The sequence below is a fragment of the Chiloscyllium punctatum genome, chromosome 16 (assembly GCF_047496795.1).
Source record: "Chiloscyllium punctatum isolate Juve2018m chromosome 16, sChiPun1.3, whole genome shotgun sequence".
Taxonomy (NCBI): domain Eukaryota; kingdom Metazoa; phylum Chordata; class Chondrichthyes; order Orectolobiformes; family Hemiscylliidae; genus Chiloscyllium; species Chiloscyllium punctatum.
In genome coordinates this window covers 85990838-86015876 of record NC_092754.1, presented here as the reverse complement: position 1 = coordinate 86015876, position 25039 = coordinate 85990838, and the positions used below count along the sequence as shown (strand labels likewise).

The 25039-nt window shown below is 43.7% G+C and overlaps 1 non-coding gene across 1 annotated transcript; it reads left to right on the top strand.

Moving 5' to 3' along the window:
- The first annotated feature begins 7595 nt into the window (after positions 1 to 7595).
- On the top strand, positions 7596 to 7677 carry trnas-cga (transfer RNA serine (anticodon CGA)). The gene has a single exon. It is a non-coding gene; the product is annotated as a tRNA-Ser (tRNA).
- Positions 7678 to 25039: the final 17362 nt, after the last annotated feature.

Sequence of the window (25039 nt, the reverse complement as noted above, 5' to 3'; positions counted from 1 at the left end):
AGAACATAATTCACATCTTTCACTTTTGTTATTTCTTCAAAACATTACAATCTATTTAACACTTGTCCCGGCATTTAAGATTCAACTCGAATATTTTCACATGAAGTGATTTCCAGTCACTCTGGCAGACAGTAAATCAGTCGGAAAATTACCTTAGGAAACCAATCATTTCTGTCCACAGTATTGGGAATTTCCCATCTGCTGACGAGACAGAGTCCTCACAATCAACATTTTCTTTGTTCTTCCTGCCTAAAACGTTTACCACTTCTTATTTTCAAGACAGGAGTTTTGTTTATAACACGTTACAAGAACAGGAACAACTTTCCAATCTCCTGAAGCCGTTTCCAATTTAAAATGGAAGTTTTGTTCCTTTCCCACGGGAAGAGCAGTTAATGAGAAAGGAGTTTCCACGAGCTGTGGCCCAGGGTTTGGCAGGAAGCCCTGATTGAAGCTGCAGTGGCCGCTTTCAGTTGGCATCGGGGGAATTGGAGAACATGGTGTCGTATTCTGCTTCGTGTAACCGTCTTGCTCCCTGTGGACTCGGGATGAATCATGGATGAGTTTTTGGAACCACACTGCCTTCCAGTCTCTGGCCATCTGCTATCTAAGGAAATAGACACAGGGTTATTTGTTCAGTTCTAAGTCCTGGGCAATGTGAAAGATGGAACAGGTCTGATACAAAATTGGAGACTGGGAAAATGGTTGGAAACGAAGTAATAAAAGAGAATCCAAGATGCTACCAGACCTGCTGAGATTTCCAAGTAATTTCATTTGTTGGTTTAGAAACAGAAGATGGCAGTGATCCTGGCATCTCTCCCGTGCTCTGGGGATATTTGACTTACTGTGCCTATGTCCCACACTGAAACCTCACGATCCTGCCGCACCTCCAATCTCGTTACTGACAATATACTGTTCATTACGTTAAACACAAGAAGAGCAATTGCAAAACGTTGAGGGAGAGTGCCCTTCGGTTTCCATCAGAACAATCTGAATCACTGAAAATTGGTTCAGTACCCATGTAACATTGATCCGTCTCTGTCAGACCCATCGCAAGTGGCAATTCGCTTTCCATGCCTTTGAACACTTTGGGTAGTGCACGGTTGGTTTGGAACCTCACGTTTTCAAACGGACATCATTCATTGTATTTTTGGCTGCACTGATAAAGTTGTCTCTGGCGCCGCCAGTAAAATGGAAACAGTGTTCACTCAGAAACCGACGTGTGATCAAAAGCAGGCGGACAGATGTGTCAATGAAAGCAGCAAGAACATTCCCCTGCGAAGGGGTGCAATACTGCATGTGGAACGAAGAGCTGGAATTGTATTAAGCAGTGAAAGCGCCCATTGTGAGGCTTGCACCCACCACCCTCAGATGAAGCATCTCACCCTGCACCGACAAAGATAACCAAGCACGGTGCACTGTGGATTAGTTTGCTATTACATTGCAAGCATAATTCATCAGCAATTTGTTAGGATCCAGTCATTCCTCCTAATCACAAAAATATCATTCACACCTTTCACTTCAGTTATTCCTTCAAAGAATTACAATCTATTCCCGGGATTTAAGGTTCAACCTTGATATCTTCATATTTTTACCCTCACCTTTATGTCACTGATGTAATTTCCAATCTCTCTGGCAGACAGTAAATCAGTCGGGAAATTACCTCAGGAAACCCAATCATTTCCGTTTACAGTTTTGGGCATTTCCCATCTGCTGACGAGACAGAGTCGTCTCAATCAACACTTTCTTTTTTCTTTCTACCTAAAACCTTTACCACTTCTTATTTTCAAGTCAGGAGTTTTATTTATAACACGTTATAAGAACAGGAGCAACATTCCAATGTCCTGAAGCCCTTTCCAATTTAAAGTGAAAGTTTTGCTCCTTTAACAGGAGCTGTTAAAGAGCTGTTACTAAGGAAGGAGTTTCCACGAGTTGTTTCCCATGGCTTGGCAGAAAGTCGCTGATTGAATTTGCAGTGGCCGCTTTCTGTTGTCATTGGGAGCTTGGAGAAAGTGATGCCATATTCTGCTGCGTGAAAACGTCTCACTCCCTGCGGACTTGGGGTGAATCATGGATGAGTTTTCCCGGTAATAATGTCAATACATGGTCGGGGTAAATGCTTGTGCTGAAATATTTGAGGCTTATTCCCTGGGTGGGCTCGAACCACCAACATTTCAGCCAACTGCGCTGACCATTTCAGATACAGAAACTGGCAACGCAGATATCCAAAAGCAAAGTTATCGACGGGATATGAGGATATGTTGGACAGCAGGCACTTGCGTTGTTTTCAGAGACGGTCGCTGATTTTATCACCGAGACGGTAAGCACACTGAGGATCTGCAAACACTCAAATTAAAAGGCATCATCACATGCGCAGTTCTCTCACATACATGTCCACATAGTTGCTCACTGACAATGGTGGTATTTGAAGCCACGATTCGATAGAAACTGAAGCTTAAAATCCAGCACATTCGACCGCTCGACTACGCTACTACACAAAAGCCAACGCTCAGATTTGTTATGACTAGTGTTTCAGGATGGATTCACTTCAGACACTTAGACCTCGCAAATTTTGTAATGAAATTGGCGTAATTTAAGAAGACCAAAAAATGTACAGACAAGGAAGAGGCCCTTCATCCATTCAAGCCTGAGCCGATCCAAATCTACTGTTTAAACCTGTCACCCAATTCCTAAGCATCTGTATTCCTCTGCTCCCCACATACCCATGCATCTGTCTCGACGCCTCTTTAATGTATCTACCATGATTACCTCTCCCGTCTCTGCGGGGAACGCGTTCCAGACACCCACTACCCGCTGTGTCAAGTAGATGCCACGTGTATCCCTCTTAAACTTTTCACCTTTCACCTTGAAAGCGTGACCTCTCGTTTTTAATCCTTCAACCTGGGAAATAAAACTTTTCTCTATCTACCCTGTCTGTACCCTTCATGATTTTGTAAACCTCAAAAAAGGTCTCCCTCAAACTCCTTTTTTCTAATGAAAACAAACCTAACCTACTCAACCTCTCTTCCTAGATTGCACCTTCCAGTATTCTAAAATTTACAGAATATTGGACACTTCCCAAAGAAATCACCCACGGCAACTGCTATCACCAGCCCTGGCTTATTCCCCAATAGCAGTTCCAATATGGCCTATTCCCTCGTCAGACTATGGATATACCGCTCCAGAAAACTCACCTGGAGGCTTCTTACAAATGGCATCCCATCCATACCTCTGATGCTAAGAGTATCCCGGTCAATGTTGGGAAAAATGAAATCTCCAATCAACACTAAATTATTGCCTCTACGTTTTTCCATGATCTGTTTAACTATTATTTCTTACACCTCACGCTCACTGTAATATAGCCCCAAAAAATAACCTCACCCTTTTTATTTCACTGCTCCATCCATAGTGTCTCACGACACAAGCCCTACATGGTGTCCTCCTTTCGCACAGCCATGATATCATCCCTGACCAGCAATGCAACTCCTTCCCCTTTTACTTCCCTCCCTGTCCCATCTGAAGCGTCTATATCCTAGAACATTTGGTTGCCAACCATGCCCTTCCTTCAACTAAATCTCTGTGATCGCAATATCGTCATATTCCCAGGCACAACCTAAGCCCTAAGTTCATCTGTCTATACTCCATGCATTAAAGTAGATGCATTTCAGGCCACCAGTTCTTTTGCATTCATCTGCTCTCTGTCTACTCTTCCCATTATTAATGCTATCTTCCAGATTATTAGCGTTTCCAGTTTCCACCTCACTGTCGACTTGTTTAATCTTGTGGTTCCCAGCCCCCTGCCACATTGGTATAAAACCTCCCAAACAGCAGTAGCAAAAACTCCCGAATGGACATTCGTTCCCGTCTGGTTCAGATGTAGATCGTCAATTATCTTCTAGTCCCACATTCCCCAGAACTGGTCACAAAATCCAACAAATCTGAAACCCGCCCTGCAGCACCATTCCTCACCTCACGTGTTCATCGTGCCGTTTTTTTAATTCATTTCTACGCTGGCAGTCACATGGCACCGGCAGTAGTCCTGAGATTGCTAGCTTTGAGGTCCTCCTCTTTAATTTCTCTCCTAGCTCCCTGAATTCTCCCTGCAGGTCCTCATCTCGTTTTTTTTTCGTTGGTGCCTGTATGCACCAAGACAACTGGCTGTTCACGATCCCCTTTTCGAATGCTCTTCAGCCGATGGGCGACATCCCTGGCCTGAGCACCTGGGAGGCAACATAACTCTCCAGAATTGCTGATGCTCCACAGTGAGTCCACCCATAGCTCCAGAGTGGCCACGCGGTCAAACAAGTGCTGCAGCTGGACACACTTCTTGCAAGTGTAAGTTTAGAAAACCTTTACAAGGATTTGCAAGGTTTGCACTGCTTGGACATGAGAACGAAACTGAATAGGCTTCGTCAGATTCCCAGGACCTTCAGTGCTTAGATATGGCCTCACAGAAGCTTATAAAATCATGATGAAGACAGCCAAAGTAAATAGTCAGGGAGCACTGCTTCACAAGACACGCGAGTTCATATCTACACAGTAAATGTTTCATGTGAGAGAGGAAAAATTTAAAAGTGATGTGAGGGACACATGTTTTTCACACAGAACATTTGCGTGTGTGGAGTGAATTGCCACATTTAGTGTCAGAGTCTGGTGCACTCACAACATTTAAAAAGCATCTGAATGGGTGTATAGACAGGAAGACCTCGGAGAGATAAGGCACAAATATTGGCAGATATGTATGGATTAATTTCGGTTATCTATTCAGCAAGGGCAAGTTCGATCACGGGATTTGTTTCCATGCTCGACAAGTCTGAGATGCTCCAGCCACCGGAAATGGTTTGAATATACCATTTGCAACAAAAAAACGCATGATGTTTGTTACTCAGCCAGCGAGTTTGGCTATTTTGTTTGGAGGGTGGATGAGCCCAACCGATCCAGAGATGAAGGTTTTCCGGATATTTGCTGCCAATGACCATTCTTTTTGACAGTTTCCCAAGTTCGCCATCAAAGATTTTGGCTGAAGAAAAATACCTCACATTTCGCATTACCCACTTTGCTCTCCAGCGAATCCACAAACTGACAGCTCTTATCGTGGAACAGAATCAAAACTGAAAAGGCAGTACCATGATCAGACACACCGAAGCTTAAGTGCTGTCTGTGAGGCACTGTGAGTCGTCTCTGACATGCACTGCTCGCACAAATAACAGCGAGGCAATTCCAAACCTACTGAAGATTTAGTGTATTGCCAAGTCCCATAAAGTGCTCAAGAATCATAAAACAAAACACAACAATGAACCATTAAAAGTGAACATTTCCAAGTATATCCGTGATTAAATTAGGCCATCAATGCGCCGGTGCCACCATCTGATCGAGAGAGCCAATCACCCTTCTCCCTCACCAGGACAGTAATGAAGGAAATGAAAGTATAGCAACATTTCACATCGCGATTGCTCACTTTTTCACCTCAACATCAAAAAACGGGGAACAGATTCAATGCAGGATCTTCTTTCGAAATAAAGGTGAAATAACTATGTCTATTCACTTTCAGAGTAAACGGGGAACAACGCAAGTTTTCTGGAATATGAATAACCAACAGAGACTACTTGGGCCCCAGACTCTACTGATGTACAGACTTTCATATGAAAAGGTACCTTGGGTGATTGCCCTACACCCAGAAATCTTCTGCTGCCTTCTGTTTGCCGTGTCACATTAAACTTGTGCTGCTCTAATCGAATTTGTAGTTCTTTCCATTTGTCCGTATTGCTACTAGGGACAGCTGGTCGTGGCAACTCGTGACTGCCACACAAATTCTTTGCCAAAATTGGATAGTCCCGCAATGTGATTCGCAGTGCACGAACTTTGCAATGAGTATATGCCACGCGGCAAGTTAAAAAGCACGCTTCCATTTATTCAAGTAAGTTTCTGGGAACTGACAGCCAGATTCCTCCTTAAACTAGGAATTATGACAACACATAAACCAACAGCCTCTCTCAGATACAAGTGACCAATGCCCATCTTGTGCCGGACATACGTAGTTGACAAGATTGCACGCAGGGACTGCATAGAAAACTATAGAGGACAAGCAGACAAACGACCATCGAGCTGCATTCATGCAGTTCAGTTACCCTGTAAACCCCATGCACAGCTGTTCCTTGTAGGTACACAGGGGACTGGGTGTCTCTGACTCCGGGACTTGGATCTCGGATTATATGACCGTCTGCAGCACTGGTTACTTCCTTGTGTGAGGTAACTCCTGATGGACCATATGTAAAACACGATAGCTCATTGAGAAATACGTCCAAAATAGTATCCAAGAGATGTATTTCTGTTGTGTCTCTAGTCCTGGTCCTGACATGACATCCAGCATTGCACTTATTGTGTGCTTCCTGACGGTTCGGTGCATTCTTCCGTGATCGCATTGTATGCAGTAAGCTGCGTTTTAGCTGCAATTACGTGCGTTTGAAACCCAGGACCACTGGCCTCTATTTTGTTTTCCTCTTCTCGTGCTCAACTGCAACACAGTAAACGATCAATTAATATTGGGAAATGACATACACAGGCGTGTGAAAAGCTCAGTTTCCGTGGCAATTATGCAATGGTTAGAGATTACTTTGATTCAGGAGATAAGGATGGAAAGTGTGTTTGGGTAGAGGTGAGGAACATTGAGGAAAGAGGAAACCAGCCGGTGTAGCTTACAATAACACTAACAGTAACCACAGTGCAACAAAAAAAGTACAGGAAAAAATACCGCCTGTGAATGATAAAAGAAGGCAAGAATTATGGGAGACATTCATTTCCCTTCTTCCTCTCTCATTTGAATTGTAAAGAAACTTTGAAGAAACACAATCGAAAAGTCATATATGCCCCATCGAACAACGTGCGCCGTCCCTTGGTCATTGATTACTGTAGATTAGAATACTTACAATGGGCAAACAGGTCCTTCGGCCCAGCAACTCCACACCGACCCGCCCGAGCCCAAATGCATTCCTCTCCTTTAACCCCGTCAATTTAACACGGCCATTTCAACTAACCGGTACATTTTTGGACCGTGGGACAAAACCAGAGCAAGCGCACGCAGCCACGGGGAGAATGTGCAAACTCCACACAGTAAGTTGCTTGAGGCGGGAATTGACCCTGATTCTGTGGCATTGTGAAACAGCAGCGCTCACGATGGTGTCAGCGTGAGATGGAACTTATTTGCCGTCGTTAATTGGGAAAAATCTCTGTCGTTATGAGCATCTGGAAAGATCGGTTCTTTCGCCAGAAAAAGAAATGAATATGTGATTAAACTTTGTTTGTTTCATATCCAAGAATACTCAGATCAATAGCTCCCTTGATTACCTCTGCTGGTCATGTTCGCAAAGAGATCTAGCAAATTGCCAAGTGTGATTTTCCTTTCAAGAAATAATTTTGACTCAATTTGGCTGCAAATATCTTTTCCTAACTTTGTGCTTTTCTTCTTTTACATTGGTGTCTCGCACCTGACAAATGACAGCAAAGGTATGAATGGAGATGGAAACATTTAACTCAAGTCAGCGGCAGCTTTCAATGAGATCACGGCTGATTTGGTCAAAGCTGAGGGCGCGGTGCTGTCTGTTGTCATGGCCGAGTGGGTAAGGCGATGGATTCGAAATCCATTGGGGTTTCCCCACGTAGGTTCGAATCCTGCTGAATACGTTATGAATGCTTTCTTGCTGGAACAATTCAAAGTTCAGAAAGCCTGTTTTGCAAACCAGGCCTGTAATTTGATTGGACTTGAGAAACTCGAGTTCTTCATCAGAAATGCTCCACATTTAAAACATTATCTCTGTTTCTCTTTCCAGATACACTGCCCGACACATCGGGTTTCTGCAGTTGTTATTGAACGCCCTGAGCAGAAGTGCTGCTTTTCATTAGATTCCTCTCATCCCTTGTCCTCTGTTCTCTGACTCTGGTCATTGGCAACACTTCTTCCTGCTAGTCAGAGTGCTCATTCCCCACCGCTCCCTCTCCCATCATTACAAATAACCGCAGGAAATTGCCACTTAACCATCTTTGTTCCAAAGTGAAACTCACCAGCCTAGGAACTCTCTTCACCAAACGGGACTTCTCATCCCTGCACATGGTGCAAGCCAGAGGATTGTGAAGAGATACTGTGAAAATATTGTCAGTTGGCAGTTGGAAAAATGTTTAGGAAGCAAACCATATAATTTAGGCTCCAGCTTTGGAAATCTTGAGAAACTCTTTGGGAAATGGAATCAGAGGAGATTGAAGAAGTGTAAATTGTCATTCCGAGTAGAGGAAGGGACATTGACTCTGATGTTATCAGCAGAGGAACTGATCTGAGACACTGAAAGAATTCTCGCTCCCGTACGTGAGGAATACAAACTTCATCTGGACTGTGGGACAATGAAAAACTCTGGAACACTCAAGACAATATCCAAATATTGACTGAGATCACTACAGTACGAGTACAATAGATGGCTCAGTTTTTGTCCAGTGTGTGCGGGAGGGCTTCCTGACACAGTATGTAGACATGCCTTCAAGGGAAGAAGCCACTTTCGATTTAGTACTGGGTAACGAGCCTGGCCAGGTTTTAGATTTGGAAGTAGGTGAGCACTGTGGAGACAGCGATCACAATTCTCTCAGGTTTACTTTCGTGACGGAAAGGGATAGGTGTACTCCACGGAGCAAGAGTTTCAGCTGGTGGAAGGGAAATCACGATGCAATGAGGAAAGATTTCGGAAGTGCAGAGTGGGGTAGGAAACTTTAGGGGGTGAGCACATTAAAAATGTGGAGCGTATTCAAGGAAAAGCTTCTGTGTGTCCTAGATTTGTATGTGCCTGTCAGGCAGGGTGGAAGATATAGAACGCGTGAGCCGTGGTTTACTAAGGAAGTGGAATGCCTGGTGAAGAAGGAACAAAGTCTTATGTCTGGAAAAAACGTGAAAACTCAGTTAGAGCGCTCAAGGGTTCCACCGATATCAGGAAAGACCTAAAAAGAGAGCTTAGAAGAGCCAGGAGGAGACATGAGAAGTTGTTGGCAGATAGTATCAGGGTTAACCCGAAGGCTTTCCATAGGTATGTCAGCACTAAAAGAATGACGAGAGTTAAATTTGGGACAATCAAGGATAATAGTGGGAAGTTTTCTGTGGAGTCAGAGGAAATAAGGGAAGTACTAAATAAATATTTTTTGACAGTGTTCGCGATAGAAAATGTAAATGTTGGCGACGAAGATACATAGATACTTGCGTCTAGTGTTGTAGATATTGAGGTTCACAAGGATTAGGTGATAGAAATACTGCAGAGTGTGAAAACAGACAAGTCCCCTGGGCCGGATGGCATCTGTCCTAGGATCCTCTGGGAAGCAAGGGAAGAGATTGATGTGCCTTTGGAATTGATTTTCAAATCATCGTTGTCTACAGGAATAGTGCCTGTGGAATGCAGCATAGCATATGTTGTTCCCTTGTTCAAAAAGTTTCGTAGAGACAATGCTGGTAATTGCAGACTTGTGAGTCTCACTGCAGTTGTTGGTAACGTGTTGGAAAAGGTTATTATTGATAGAATTTATGACCATCTCGAAAGGAATAATCTGATCAGGGACAGTCAGCATGGTTTTTTGAAGGGTAGGCCTTGCCTAACGAATATTGTTGACTTTTTTGACAAAGTGACCAAACAGATAGATGACAGTAACCCGGTTGACGTGGTGTATATGGGTTTCAGCAAGTTGTTCGATAAGTTTCCCCACAATAGGCTATTATACAAAATGCGGAGGAATGGAACTGTGGGAGAGATTCCAGCTTTGATCAGTAATTGGCTTGCCAATAGAAAACGGTGTTGTAGTTGTTGGAACATGTTCTTCTTGGTGTCCAGGTCTTGGCGGCGTACCACAAGGGTTGGTGTTACATCCACTGCTGTTACATGAGATCTAACCTTGCCAATCAGTCTCCTATGGGGAACATTATTTAACGCCTTACTGAAGTCCATATAGATCACATTTACTGCTCTGCCCTTATCAAGCTTCTTTGTTACTTCTTCAAAAAACTCAATCGAGTTTGATAGACATGATTTCCCACGCACAAAACCATGTTAACCTGAATCAGTCCTTGCCTTTCCAAATACATGTATATTCTGTTCCTCAGGATTCCCTCCAACAATTGGAGTATTCTTGGCAGATGCAGTTTCATGTAGGGAATGCGAGGTCATATACTTTGTTGGAAGAATCAAAAGACACACTAGTGTTAAAATCGATAGAAACGCAAAAGAAGTGCGGTGTAGAGGTGTCTCAGTGTTCTTATACTTGAAACGAACAAAGCTTAGTCACATATTTATTTCTTGCTGGAAAAAAAAGCCTTTTCTGATGCTCACAATAAAAGAGATGGTTTCCAAGAAAATAGAAAAATTAAGTCACCAGTAGAGTAATCAATTACCAAGATATCCCTCGTGATTTTTTATGGGACATGTGGGATTTTTTTTGATTTTGGTTCTCCAAACGTTTTTACAATGGAACCGAGAGTTTTAGATGGGAAGTTAAGATCACGCATGACTATTGCCATTTTTGCCACTCACACACATTTTTCCCCCTTGTCCGATTTATTTCGCTTTGTGGTTGCTGCGAGTGGGCTTGTAAACTACACATGCTTGTGAGTTCATTCCTCACTGTTCCTCAACTCCAGCCAAACAGACTTTACATCCTTATTTCCTGAATCAAGGTAATCTCTAAACATTGCATAAATGTCATTAAAACTACGGTATTTCACACGCCTCTGTATATCATCTTTCAATATTATTTGATCCTGTATTGCAGTTGTGCATAAGAAGAGAAAAATAGAATAGAGAATGGTGGACCTCCGCTTCATACACCCGTTATTGAAGCGAAAATGCAGATTATTGCCCATAATACGATCGTGGAAGCATGTGCCGAACCCTCAGGAAGCACAGAATATGTGCAGTGCCACAGGGCATGTCAGGGACAGCACCAGAAGGACAACAGAAATGCTGCTCTAAGCTCCTATTTTGGATGTATTTCTCAAAGAGCAATAGAGTGTGACATGTGTTCCACCAGCAATTACCTCACATAAGGAAGTAACCAGTGCTGCAGACGGTCATATCATCCGAATTCCAAGCCCTGGGATCAGAGACATTCAATATTCTGTGCATAACTGCAAGGAACAGCTCTCCGAGGCGTTTACATTGCAGATGAAATTATGAATGCAGCTCTCTAGTTATCAGCCTCTTTCTCCTCTGTCGTGTTTCGTGCAGTCCCTGCGTGGAATTTCGTCAACCACGTTTGAACTGTACATGATGGGTATTGGGCCTTGGTTTCTCGTGAGTTGTTGTCTGAGTGAGGCTCTCACTTTCTGTGCTGTCATAAGTCCGAGCGTTCAGAGGAATCTGGATATCGTTTTCCAGAATTTGCTGTTAAGACAGGGAAGCATGATTTAAAAATTACCTCATAGCAAATTCTCGTTTCGAACTTTGTGTGCCATGCATTTGCGAATGAAGGTGGGTGGATATTGGTTCTTGGCAAAGAATTTGTGTGGGCGTCACTCCAGCAGTCCCTAGTAGCAATACGTACAAACGTCAAGGGCCACATATTCGACTAGAATAGCACAACAATAACAGGACAGGGCAAGCAGAAGACAGCCAGACAATTCCTGGAAGCAGGGCACTCATCCACGGATTGCATCCGTTGGACCCAATCTGCAATCCCAACAAACGGAAGCAGCGGGAATGAAACCAAATTAATTCGTACCAAAACATGAGAGCAGCGCTTCACAGGAACCCCTGCAGCGCTGAGAATGTCACCCAGAAAAGGAGGAAAAGTCTGCAAACCATCTTCCTAGCGTCATCCAACTTTTCAACAAGAACTCCAGAAGCATCCGAACTTCACATCTTTCTGCTCCAAAACACTCCGCTTTTCTACAACAGAGAAGTGCACACTCAACTACCGCGTGTAAGATGAGAATTTCAGCCCCTACACGACCAAGGGCGGCAGTAAGAGCGAGGGGAAACAGCTGCCACTTTCATTCCACAGCTACAAACGCTCTCTTTGAAAGGTACATTATCGTATGAATGTCGGGGCAGCAGTAGAATATGGGAACTAAACAGCCTGCGCTGTGTATTCATATTCTGGACAATGGGAGTTGTTCACAGTTTTCCCTGAAAGTGAGTGGACGTCGTTATTTCACCGCTGTTGTGAAGCCAGATCCTGCACTGAATCTGCTCCCTCGTTTTTTGTTGTTGTGGCTAAAAGGTGGTCATTCGCAACGTGAGACTTTCTTATGTTTCTCTCATTTCCTTCATTACTGTCCTGGTGAGGGAGCCTGGAGATTGGCTCGCTCGATCAGATGGAGGCACCAGCGCATTGTTGACCTAATTTAATCGAGAATATAATTGGTAATATTCACTTTGCATGGTAAATTTTTCTGTTTTGTTTAATGTTACTTGAGCACTTTCTGTTACTTGGCAATGCACTAAATCTCCAGAATATCGGGAAGCTCGGTTTGGAATTGCTTCGGTGTTATTTGTGTGAGTAGTTCTTGACATACACGTCTCGCACTGCCCCACAGACAAAAGTAATGAGTTTGCGTGTCTGATAATGACTCTGCCTTTTGAGTTTTGCACCTGGTCCACGTTAAGAGCTGTCAGGTTTTGGATTCACTGGAGAGTTAAGGGGATAACACGATTTGTGAGGTTTTTTTTTAGTCATCGAAATTATTTGATGGAGAACTTGGGAATGTATCAAGGAGAATGGTCATTGTCTGTAAATGTCTGGAAAACATTCCTGTCTGTGTCATTTCAAAACATTACGCCTCAAGAAAAAAATAAAATGCAAACACGCTGACTTAGTAACAAACAGCATGCGTTTTTGCAAGTGGTCTATTCAAACTGTTGTCAGGTACTGGAGTGTCACAGAACTGCCGTGCACGGAAGCAAACCTTCCTATCCACCTTGCACCTGTTGAACAGATGACAGTAACTAATCTAAACATATTTGCCAATATTTGTCCCTTATCTCTCCGAACAATTCCTGTCTGCATAGCCATTTAGATGCCTTTGAAGTGTTGTGAGTGCACCAAAATCTGCCAGTAAATGTGGCAAGTTATTCCACACGCACAAAAATGTCTGTATTAAAAACAAGTGTCGCTCACGTCCCTTTCAAATTGTACTGCTCTCACATTAAACCTATGCTGTCTCACTGTAAACTCATGTGACTTCTGAAAAAGTGTAGATTGACTATGTTCTCGGCTCATGATTTTGTAAACTTTGCCAAGGACATCCCTCAGGCCTGTAGCCCCGGGGAAAACTGTGGAAGAATATTCAGCTTCTCAATAATGTCCACACCGTGCAAACCTTTCAAATCGTTGTAAATATTTTTGTTTAATTATGCTAAGGTATTCATAGAAAATGTCAGGGGAAATTGCCTGAAGTGAAGCGTTGCTGAAACATTAGTCTTGACAGGTTTGGCGCTTAGTTATCGTCAGGGAGCGTCGCCGAGTGGTTTAATGTCGGTAAAAACAATGAATGCAGATGCTGGAGACCAGATTCAGGATTAGTGGTGCTGAAGAGCGCAGCAGGACAGGCAGCATCCGAGGAGCAGTAAAATCGACGTTTCGGGCCAAACCCTGTATTCCTGATGAAGGGCTTTTGCATGAAACGTCGAGTTTACTGCTCCTCGGATGCTGCCTGAACTGCTGTGCTCTTCCAGCACCACGAATCCAGAGTGGTTTAATGTGCTGGGTTTAGAATCCAGTCTCTATTGCGTCGTGGGCTTGAAACCCAACTTTGCAATAGAACCACTGCAGGCAGCATTTTATGACAGAACTACAGAGGTCCTGATATTGCATTGTGGGTGTGTTTGTTACTCCTCGGGTCTCTCACCCTCTCTGCGATAAACACGGGAACATGAGCAACTGATTCTTAAAATAATGAGAACTACTGCTCTCCACATCCTCACGATCACTGTGCGTTTGGATGTGTACACGCACAATTTTGCTGCCAGTTGCTGTGTCTCAAATGGTCAGAGCATTTGGCTGAAATGTTGGTTGTCCAAGCCCAAAAAGAGCACAGAGCCTCAAATATTTCACATCAAGTATTGAGATCGACCATGTACTGACAATAGAACCACGAGAACCCATCCATGATTGACCCTGAGTCCGCAATAAGTGAGACGGTCACGTGCAGCAAAATGTGACCCCACTCTCTACACGCCCCTGCTACCAACAGAAAGGGGCCACTGCAGTTTCAATCAGCCGCTTCCTGCCCAGCCCTGGGACACAGCTCATGGAAACTCCTTCCTCAGGAACGGCGTTACCGTGTGAAAGGGTAAAAAGTTCTAATTCAAATTGGAAATGTCTTCAGAAGATTGTTGCTTTTTTAAAAACATTTTATAATCAGAATTCCTTTCTCGAATATTAGAAGTGGTAAACTTTGTAGGCAGGTAGAACAAAGAAAGTGTTGATTGTGAGGACTCTGTCTCTTCAGCAGATGGGATTCCCTACACTCTAATCAGAAATGATTTGGTTTCCTGAGGTATTTTCCCGATTGATTTGCAGTCTGACAGAGTATCTGGGAATCACTTCGGCGACCTAAGGATCAGGGTCAAAATATGAAAATATTAACAGAGAATCGAAAATCCCGGGGCAAGGCCAAAATGGATTGTCATTGTCTGAAGGAATAAATCAGAGAATTGAAAGACTTGGATAATGTTATTTGCAATGGGGAGGAATGAATGAGATTTTTGAAAATTGCTGTGTCAGCTGAATTAAACTCATTATGAAATGATGAATTAACCAACACCAATCCTGTCCTGGTACGCTCAGTCGGTAGAGCTTGAGACCTTTAATCTCAATGGTGTGGGGTCGAGACCCACGCAGGGCGCTGTTGTTTGTTAATAGGTTTGCCGCTCTCCTTTAATGTTGCAAGAGCGAATTCGCTCGCTGAGGCAGGTTTTGTTGACACATTTTTTCCTCCGTTTTTGATCATCTCTTGGTTTCTGAGTGAAAACTGTCTCCACTGTACTGCAGGTGCAAGAGACAAGGTTATCAGTTCAGCCGAATATGCTATAAACGATGTCCCTTCCAAAACGTGAGGTTCCATTCCAAATGTGCCCCAACCAAAATGTCCAGAGACGTCGAATGCGAATGGCCACATGATAGTGACAGCTGCATGTCAAATGGTGCTGCAATAGAATTAACTGAATGAGAATGCTCTGATGGATAACCGAATGGAACTCTCCCTGAAATTTTCCCAATTCACACGGTAAATGATGCTGTTGTGTACCCATATGTGTTTACGTAATGAACAGCTTATTGTCAGTAACAGGGGTGGGGGTGATGCAGGATAGTGAGGTTTCCGTGTGGGTCAGAAGTGATTTTTTTCGAATAGAGAATTCAAACGTCCACAGAGCAGACATAGCTGATTGGTCCAGGATCAGACTTTTCCCTTCTGTTTCAGTACCAACAAAAGAAATTGCGGGAAAATCTCAGCAGATCTGGTCGAATCTTGGAACGGAAAACCGAGTTAAGTTTTCAAGACCGTTGACACTTATTGCTCCATGTCCATTTCCATCTACCTATTTTATTGAATATCTCCTGACTCTCAACTTTATACTCAGTTTCTCTTTTATTACTCCGTCTCCAAACATTCTCCCAGTCTCAAATTTTAATAGCAGAACTGTTCCATCTCTCACCTCGCCGAGTTATGAGAGGAGGACTTCGAAATGCACGATTAACTCTGTTTCTATTTCCTTAGATACTGGACGGTCAGAGACCAGAAGGCATCGGAGGACAGTTAGAGCTTTCAGCCCATCTGGTCTGGTCTGCCCGCCATTCGGTCATGACTCATATCGTTCCCAAACCAATTTTCAGCCTTCTATCTGTGACACTTATCTCCCCTGAATTTAGGATCCAGTCTTTTTCCCAGAGTGCGAATGAAACTGTCCCAACCGTCTCCACATCTGCTGGCAGCTGTTACACCGTATCTGTGTGTGATCGAGCTCAATTTCAGTCCCACACAGCAAACACGTCTGTTCTGAGCAATGCAATCCCCGCAGCATGACAGATCGATCGGGTCTCTGACCCCACGGTTTTTCTGCGAGGCAGTAGTTAGCTCCTTCACCACCCACGGCAAGGACCGATGCTTCAAAATGTGGGGACAAAGAACGATAGGCACAAGAGTTTGTACAGGTTAGGTCGAAAGGGTTATTGTCAACTTCAGTGGAGTCCCTGCTTCAGAATCTGGGTTTGAATCGCCCAGGCCTGGATAAAATTCCAAGTCAGGAAATGAAGATTTATTTCTCTTCTTGTGGCTACTCTGAATGAAAACCATTTTCTGCTTCAACAGAGAGCACAGACCCGGTTCTGCCAGAAGGAATCCAGTGATTGATTGCATCCAACTGGAATCATAGATTCATAGAGATGTACTGCAGGGAAACAGACCCTTCGTTCAAACCTGTCCATGCTGATCGGAAATCCCAACCCAATTTGGTCCCTCTCGCCAGCACACGGCCCATATCCCTGCAAACCCTTCCTACTCATATATAATTTCAAATGCCTCTTAAATGTTGCAATTGTACGAGCCTCCACCACATCCTCTGGCAGCCAGGGCAGCACATTCGCCGAATAAATTGTCACTGCAAATCCCCTCTAAGGATCTCGCCTTTCTGAGCTGAAACTATCTCGCTGTTCATTCAATGTCGCTGTATCGAATTCTTGGAACTCCCTCCCTATCGACATCATGGCTGTATCACTGTGTTGAGTTCTTCGAGAACGAAGTAAAGTAACTTACCATCTCAATCTCTTGAGTAATTATGGTTGGGCAGTGAAGCCTATCCCAAAGAGTGACGTGCATTCTCCAGAATTTCGTTTGAAAAAACTGCAGTTTCCAAGTGGACATCCGAAAGTTGTCGGGAACAAAAGTAAAGTTTCGAAGGGAAAGTAGGATAAACTGATAGTCAATGATAACTGAGATGAATGAGGCAGAAAGTGAGTGAGGATCTGTTGGTACAAGGATCAATGTCAGTGCTAATGCTTTAGCCCTTACTGCCCACTGTTAGCACCAACTCACACACCACTCCAGGTAAATTCACCACAATTACCCTGGTCTCTTGGTATGAGTTTCCCTCTGTGCATATTCAGGCGGTAATTCGGCCCCCAGAGGATGAACGCATACTGTTTATCCGGTCAGGTTAAAGAGGTGAAGGCATCAGTTTGAAATCAAAGCAAGAAGAGATTGCCTCTTCCTGTACATTTTCAGTGGACAGTCACCGGTTGTGAACTTCTTTCCTGCACAAACGAAGTTGATATAAATTCTCATCGAGCAGCTTTATTACAGAAAGGTAGTCTGATTAACTGTGATCAAATACTTCATTAAATGCCCTTATTGATTTGAAGAACCGTGTCTGTGGTTTCGTCAGTTAAAGCATATGGTAGGAACCAGACGTTAATGGTGTCACATGCTGTCAAATGTTCTGTACATTGAAAGTTCATTGTTTAAACTTCTTGTAAAAGCCGTATTGTTTATTCAACATCGCGAAAGTGACGGCTCAGCATGCTTCTTGTGTTTGAGCTCAGACCGTTATTATTTCGTGCTACCAAGCCCTACCACCTGATGTGGACCCATTAGTCTATGTTCTATCCTGCTAATTCAACACAGAGTTCTTTTCACTCTGTTCGACAAGTATTTGTCTATCTCTTCTACTATTATTCTCCGTCCGTCTTTTCAAGTTTTTTGGGAATAATGAAGAGACGCAGGAGACACTGCAGACTTGCAGGACAATGTTGTAATAATAACGCATCCAATACGATAATGGCTCTCATTGTCTGGGGTCACCATTCATTGATTTTCGGCAAACGGCAATGGCATCATAGAAATCCTATAATTGGAGTGAAACTGCTTTTTTTTTCTGGTCTATTATGAATACTATTTAGAATTGTAAAAGCTCATAACGTTTTGAGTGAACAAATGTCACCTGATCTCAGACCTAAGTAACACAGACATTACTTGGAGACTGTGAGCCCAGTTCTACACACTCTGGCCGGGGGGGGGCGGAGAAAGCCACGGAACAGCCTCCGATTTTAACACTTTTCCAAGAGTAGAAATGGAAAATGAGGGATATTGACAGACAGAGAGTGGGAGAATGTAGAAGAGAGTGAGATGGTACAGAGAGACAAAGGGACACAAACAGAAATTCTCCATTCAACATGGCTGCTCCTCGACATAAAGGAGAAGAAAAAGGTAATGAAGGCCAGCCTTTCACCAACTCAGGGCAACAGCAACAGCATTACAGCCGATAAAGGAATTTTGCATTTTTCCAGATGACGTCGGTCAGCTAATGAGAGATTCTGGTAAGTATGCAGTTTCGCGAAGTGAAATTCACAATTACCCAGGCAATAAAACAATACAAAGCATAAGTAGCCTGAATCTCTGATATGAAACAATAAATCTCTTTGTCTCCACAGATGCTGTCAGGCCTGCAGAGTTTCTCTTTCAATTCCTGTTGTTGATTCAGATTTCCAGGATTCACATTTCTTTGTTTTATGCTAGTCAGAATCCTGTTTGTGACAATACTGGATTAATTGCCAGTTCCATTCAAATTCCCTGCTTTGGGAAGGTTGTCAACAACATAAACGGTCAGAGGAAATCCCCCTTTGCTACAGCAGTGAGACCACTGAGTCCTTAACAGTAGACTTCCATGGAAAGTGAAATATGGCGCTGTATGTTTTCTCAATAAATCCACTTTTACTTTTTTCATTTGTGATCATTTTAGCTGCACATTCAGTTTATTTCTTTCTTCCATTTCTGTCAGCTTGGAAAAGGCCTTTCCGCCCATCTGCAGTGCAGGTCATTGGACATTCATCTTTTAGAGTCCAGGAGCTACTATTTCTTGGAGGACATTCTGCACTGCATCTCGGGTGGGGTGGGTGCGAGGCTGTACCACTATATTCACCTGTCTATAGATATCGGAGAAGGGTCTATCTATTCCACACCACCAGGTTTCCTCATCGCTCTTCTGAATCTTGGTTATTATTACCCTTGCCATGGCACCTCCTTCTTTGATAACAGGAAACCGATATTCCGTGTCAGGTGTAGCTGTAGCCGTGATGCATACTACTCAGTGCCAGTAACTGGGTACACAAGGATCTCTGTGTAAATATTTATTGCCTTATTTATAGTCGTCCTGGTTACCAAACGGGCATGGGTGGCATGTAAAGGTCAACTTAACATCCTTGGTTAAGATTACCGTCTGCTGTTGTATCCCAGACACCCCTGCCTTCACGACTCGTCCTGCCATGCAGCCCCATATTTCTATGAGTCTTCTAATCATTACTTACACTTTTTTGGATCCGGTGTTGGCCGATGTCTCCTCAAGGTCAGCTACACGTTTGCAACGGCTGGCGTGTTTCAACGTGGCTCTTTCGGCGATCTTAACAGCTGTCTGTGTTGTAGGGAGCCCTTGGAACGGTCCCAGCCAGCTCTTCGCCTTCATGCTTTTGCTCTTGAAGTCTTTCACCACTATCCTGTCTTCAGGTTCTAGATTGTGCATCTTCCCTTCTGCTGGTTGGGGTAGTGCTGCCCTTCTTTTGATTTTATATTTGAGACAGAATTGTGGAGAATTTTATATTGTAACATAATATCTCGTCCTCACAGTGGTCTGTTATCTGTTTTAAAATCGGTCTTGGCCAATTCCTGTATTAGGCCACTTTGCAAACAAAATCTCAAACGTCCTAATATTTACTCTTCCTCTCCTTCATATACATTAGCACAATTGGAAATGCCTTTGTCCATGTCACCTCGAGTTCCTCACAACATTTTGCCAATTTATTTTTAAGGATAGTTTTCTCTCTTTCCACTGCCCCACCGCTCGCTGGGTGATAGGCACAATGTTGCCTCACCTTTATTCCCAAGTAATCACTGATCTGCTGTTGGACAATATATATAAATGGCTTTCCATTGTCGCTGCTTAGCCTTTCAGGGATGCCCCATCTCGGAATTATTTCAGTTAGCAATGCCTTGGCTACTGCACTGGCATCCTGTTTAGACGTGGGAGCACTTCCACCCCTTGGGAAAACATCAACTGTCACCAGACAATGCCTTTTCTCTTCGCTGGGTGTTAGTTCAATAAAATCCATCTGTAAATGTTCAAAGTGTCTTTGGGATTCGGGGTGTTCTGCCTGATTCATTTGTATCAGATCCCCACATTATTAGTGGCACAGATAACGCATTATTCACATTATTTTTATGAGTAATAAGTAAATCACTTTCCGTACCAGCGTGCTGAAATATTGTAGTACCTCCCTTTTTTGACACATGGTCCTTACCGTGTGTTACTTTGGTATAGAAAGGGAATAAAGGTCGTGGTAGACAGGGCTTCCTACTGGGGCCACACCACACCCATTCCCTCATTCTGCACCCTGCCCTTGTCCATTCACGCTTCTCCTTCGATGTGGCCTGAGACTGTAACTCCCATAAGTTTGCTTTGGATTACAAATACTTGACATACACATGTCAAACCCATCACTTGGCGGCTGATTGGCTGCCGTCCTTGCCGCTCAGTCTACATTTTCATTGCCTAGAGAAATTGAATCATAATTTTTTCCTGTGGGCTTCACATGTACATACAGTGATTGATTTAGGCAATCAGACTGCTTTCAGGGTGTCAGAGATCAGGCTATGGTATGTGATTGGCTTTCCAGTGGAGGTCAAGAAGCCCTTGTTTTTCCACAGGGATCCAAAATTATGTACAACCCCTAATGCATATCTGCTGTTGATGTAAATATTCACTGTTCTTCCTTTGGCCAATTTACATGCCTCAATCAAGGCAATCAGCTCTGCTGCTTGCACTGACAGATGAGAAGGAAATTATCCCACTTTGACTACCTCGTGGGTAGTTGCTTCAACATACCAGACACTGGCCTATCTCTTTGCTTCTGAATGCTGACCTATCCACAATAAAACCCCGTATCCAGATTCTAAATTGGTGAATCCTACACGTCTGGTCTCGGGCTTCAAATGTCATCAATTACAGCGACACAGTCATGTGGGTCTCCGTCTCCTTCTGTGGGGAGAAGACAAGCAGCATGAAGGACGTTACATCACTTTATTGTCACGTTAGGCTTCTCCAATAGCACAGCATTGTATGTGAGCCAACGTGCAGCCGACATGTGTGCTGTGCTTTGCTCAGAAAGCAGTAAGGATACTGCATGTGGGACCAGTCGGTTTAATTCAACAAAGCCGACTATGTCCCTGGAAGCTACAACAGCCTTTTCAAATGCAAGCACGACACGGAGGCATTTTGCAATCCTGCCGTTACAGGATCTAAGTTGAGGTGAAAAATAAGCTACTGCCCTCAATTTTCCACACATAATTCTGCATCAGCACAAATGTCATGCAGGCACGCTTCTCATCCACTGTTTGTACAAAAGGCTTGTTTGGATTTGGAATCCCAGTGTCGGTGTAGTTTGGAGTGCCATTTCAATTCAACAAAGGCACTCTAGGCCTCAGGGGTCATTGCAAAGGACTCTAGCTCTGCAAACCTGAACCATGAACTATGTCACTTTTGGGCGCCTAAAGGGTTGCGTAATGCGGGTTAAACATTCTAAGTAGGATCACATGTCCAAAAAGGATAACAATTGTTTCTTCATGTGATGCTTTGAATTTTGCTGGTTTGCTTGAACTCTGTCTTGACCAATGGCCTTTCCTTGTTCAGATATTAAGTGACCTAAGAACTTCAACTGTTGTTCCACAAGTTGTAGTTGTGCGAGACTAGATGGCTGAGCTTCGCAAGCCTACCTTTCTCACATTGTTTCTCTGTTGATGCTGCGATTAAGCATTCGTTTACATACTGCAGAAGCGCTGACCACCCCACCCCACCCCACCCCACCCCCGGTTAAAATAAGAGTCTCCAGACTCCTGTGCAAAGCCTCGTTAATTATGGTGGGGACTCACAGCAATGTTGACAATGTCACGTGAAAGTATACCATTTGCCTTGGAATGGAAAAGTGAACCAGAATTGACTGTCGGCGTGTAACAGTAGACAAAACAAGGCATTTGCTAAATCCCCAATAGAGAGCCATTTACATCCGGTGGAATTTGAGCCAATATAAATTGGCAAAATGTTGGGAACATTTGGGGAGTGCGGAACAACAGCGTTCTTGATAACCTGCAGGTCATGAACAAACCTCCATTCCCCCGATTCACCTGGAATGTTTGCCTTTTTGAACGAAAAGAATGGGTGTTCTCACCAGTGATTATTCACGGGGGATTATCACTCCAGCCTAGAAGAGAGATTCAAAGACTGGGAGTAATTCCTTGCACAGCCTCGGGTTTTAACGGCTCTTTTGCTTTGCAAGGACGATACTCAGACTTCGGGGTTATTCTTAAGGATTCGTATGAGGCCCACATCGTGTTTGCCTTTTGCGCTGAAATCAGTTGGGACCCTTCTTAATCTTGGGCCCGACACATCTACCATAGGTAAACGCCATTCGACACTCCTGTCGGGGATTACCTGGACTGCCTTGTCTGCCTGAGTTAGCCAATTTAGTTTCTTCCTATACGTCCTTATAACTGCATTGAAGCAGATACCCACACCGACCCTGAAGATACAATGTTTCGTATCCATGGTCCCAAATTCTGACACCTGTCGCTGGATGCCTTCGCCAATGATCCGTGAGGAGAAGAGTCTTCCACATCAAAAAAAAGGGTCTATTTACCATCACAGATACTTAAAAAAGTTTAAAGTGACAGCACATCTGTGATCATTCCAATAAAATTCGCACAATAACAACTGATCTGGTTTAACCAATCTCCTGAACCAATCCTTCTCTTATGATTTGTCAGGACCATCGCGGTGTATGTGTGCTGTGCAGTGCAGCATATCTCCAGCAAGGAAATCTGTGTTAATGGGATTAACATGGCTACTTGCTTCCTGGGTGAGTGAATCACTCACGGAACCTATCGCTCTCTGACATGCATCAGGGGTCGTGATTCATATTTTCCAGCATGCACTGTTAAATCTTCTTTTTGTATTACCTGCAAGCCCGTCGGGGTACTGCGCAAATCGGACCCCAGTCTCACTATGAGATCCCGAGACATCAGATTTAAAGTACAGAATTCCGATAACAGAAATGAGAATTGGAATATTTCCCCAATACTGGTTTCGCACAATAGGGGTGTGGGAAATCTCTCTCGTGTCACGGCTCCTGATGCGCCCATTAAGTTCAGGAAGCTTCCGTTCATCTTTATTTGCGTCGACTCTCTGAACTGCCTTGATTTATGAAGTGAATATGTTGCCCTTGTATCTTCCAAAAAAGTAAGAGGTGCACCTTCCACATATAACATAGATATAAGCATTGACTTATATGCATCATCGTTGTACTGAAAATATAGTTCACGCTTCGCAAACTCAGTGCTCAGTATAAAGGTGGGACATGTTTCAGTGACCATAAGGTTAGTAGTAGAGATGAGCATAAGCGAGTATGCATTGCCAAGAATAAAGCAAAGAGGCTTACCTGTAACTTTGGGGCTGCCCACCTCCACCTCAGCCTTCCTCCATTAGTCACCCTGCTGCCCAGCCTCCAGGGCCGATTGAGGCTGCCTGGACGTGCACTGCCTCACTCAGTGTTCCATTGCTCTGCAAACAAAGCACCCACCAGATTTACCTCTGCCAGCCCTTCTTTTCACGCAGCACCTCCTTCCAATGAATGGGCGACCATTTGCATCATAGTAAGCTGAGCTTTAAGTGTTTGCTTTTCCATCTTTAATTTCCGTTTTTCCTTCTCTTGGGCCAGAACGTTTTCAGCATGTAGCGCGTGGAGTTCCATCAAGTTCAGGTTTCCCGTGTCCCAGGTAATACATTGGCAAGACGCCTCATGTAATGGGCGCCTGATAGCTTTTACATATTCCCTTTAAAGTTCAATTCGCTTCTTCTTATCAACACTTCAAGGTCAGTGGCCTGAAACATTCGAGTTCCTTTCCAGATATGGAGTTGTTTTTTTTCTAATTCCTTGGCTGTTGATATGGTAGTTTGCTGGCCTTGTAAGTCTGCTATTAGTTCGGTTTAAATGTACATAGATTTTCTTTCTGTCTGCAACACTTGCCCTCTGCAAAGTCAGGCACTTACTTTTTTTGTTTCCCTGTGCTTTTATTGGTTTCAAAAGAAATGTTAATTTTCCATTGCAATGAACATCACATTATTTTCACAGGTCGGTGCAACATCGAGGGCCGAAGTGACTGTACTCTACTGGAACGTTCTATGTTGTAAGATACATTTCCTGCTTGTTTCCGATGTCTCTCCTCACTGTGGAAACTTCCAGACACATCTTCCAGTTATTTGTCTGCACTTCATTCAATCCAGAAAACTGTAGTTCCTGCTGAGAATGTGATCTCTCTACAATGGAGAGAGGAAAACCGAGTCGGTGACAACGCTGAGATCACTTAAGTTCTGTCCAGAATCAACAAAAATTACCCCAGTCTTCCAGTGTCCTGCCACTTTAAGATTGCATTGTGTACTCAAGCCATCATACCAGTCTCTGGTCTGCTGCAGTTCTTCAAGGCACAGCGCAAGCTGGAAGGTCGGGCAACTCATTTTCTACTGAAAGACCATGCAGATTTCAGGACCCAACATCGAGTTCAATCATTTTGGATCCTGTCTGCCCTCTTCCACATTTTTCACCCACCCATACATCCCATCAGTTCCAAACACGAATCATTGGACTCGAAGCATTCACTGTCCTTTCTCATCATAGATGGACAAGAGCTGCTGATTTTGTTCAGACATTTTGGCATTTCTTCAAAGAGCATTTCATTTTCCGTTGTAATCGCAAGACTGCAGGGACCGTCTGATTGCAGGAGGAGAAGTTCACAGGAGATGAAAATAATGCCAAGGGCTGGACCATTCCCATTGTGAAGGTAGATGAGCTAAGCTGGGTCTGTGTAACTAAGCACAGAGAAGGCTGAGTGAGAAACTGATTGACATGCACATATTATGAAGAGGATAGATATGTATGACAGGAATAAGGCTTTTCGGGAAGGAATAATAACCAGTGACATAGATGAAAA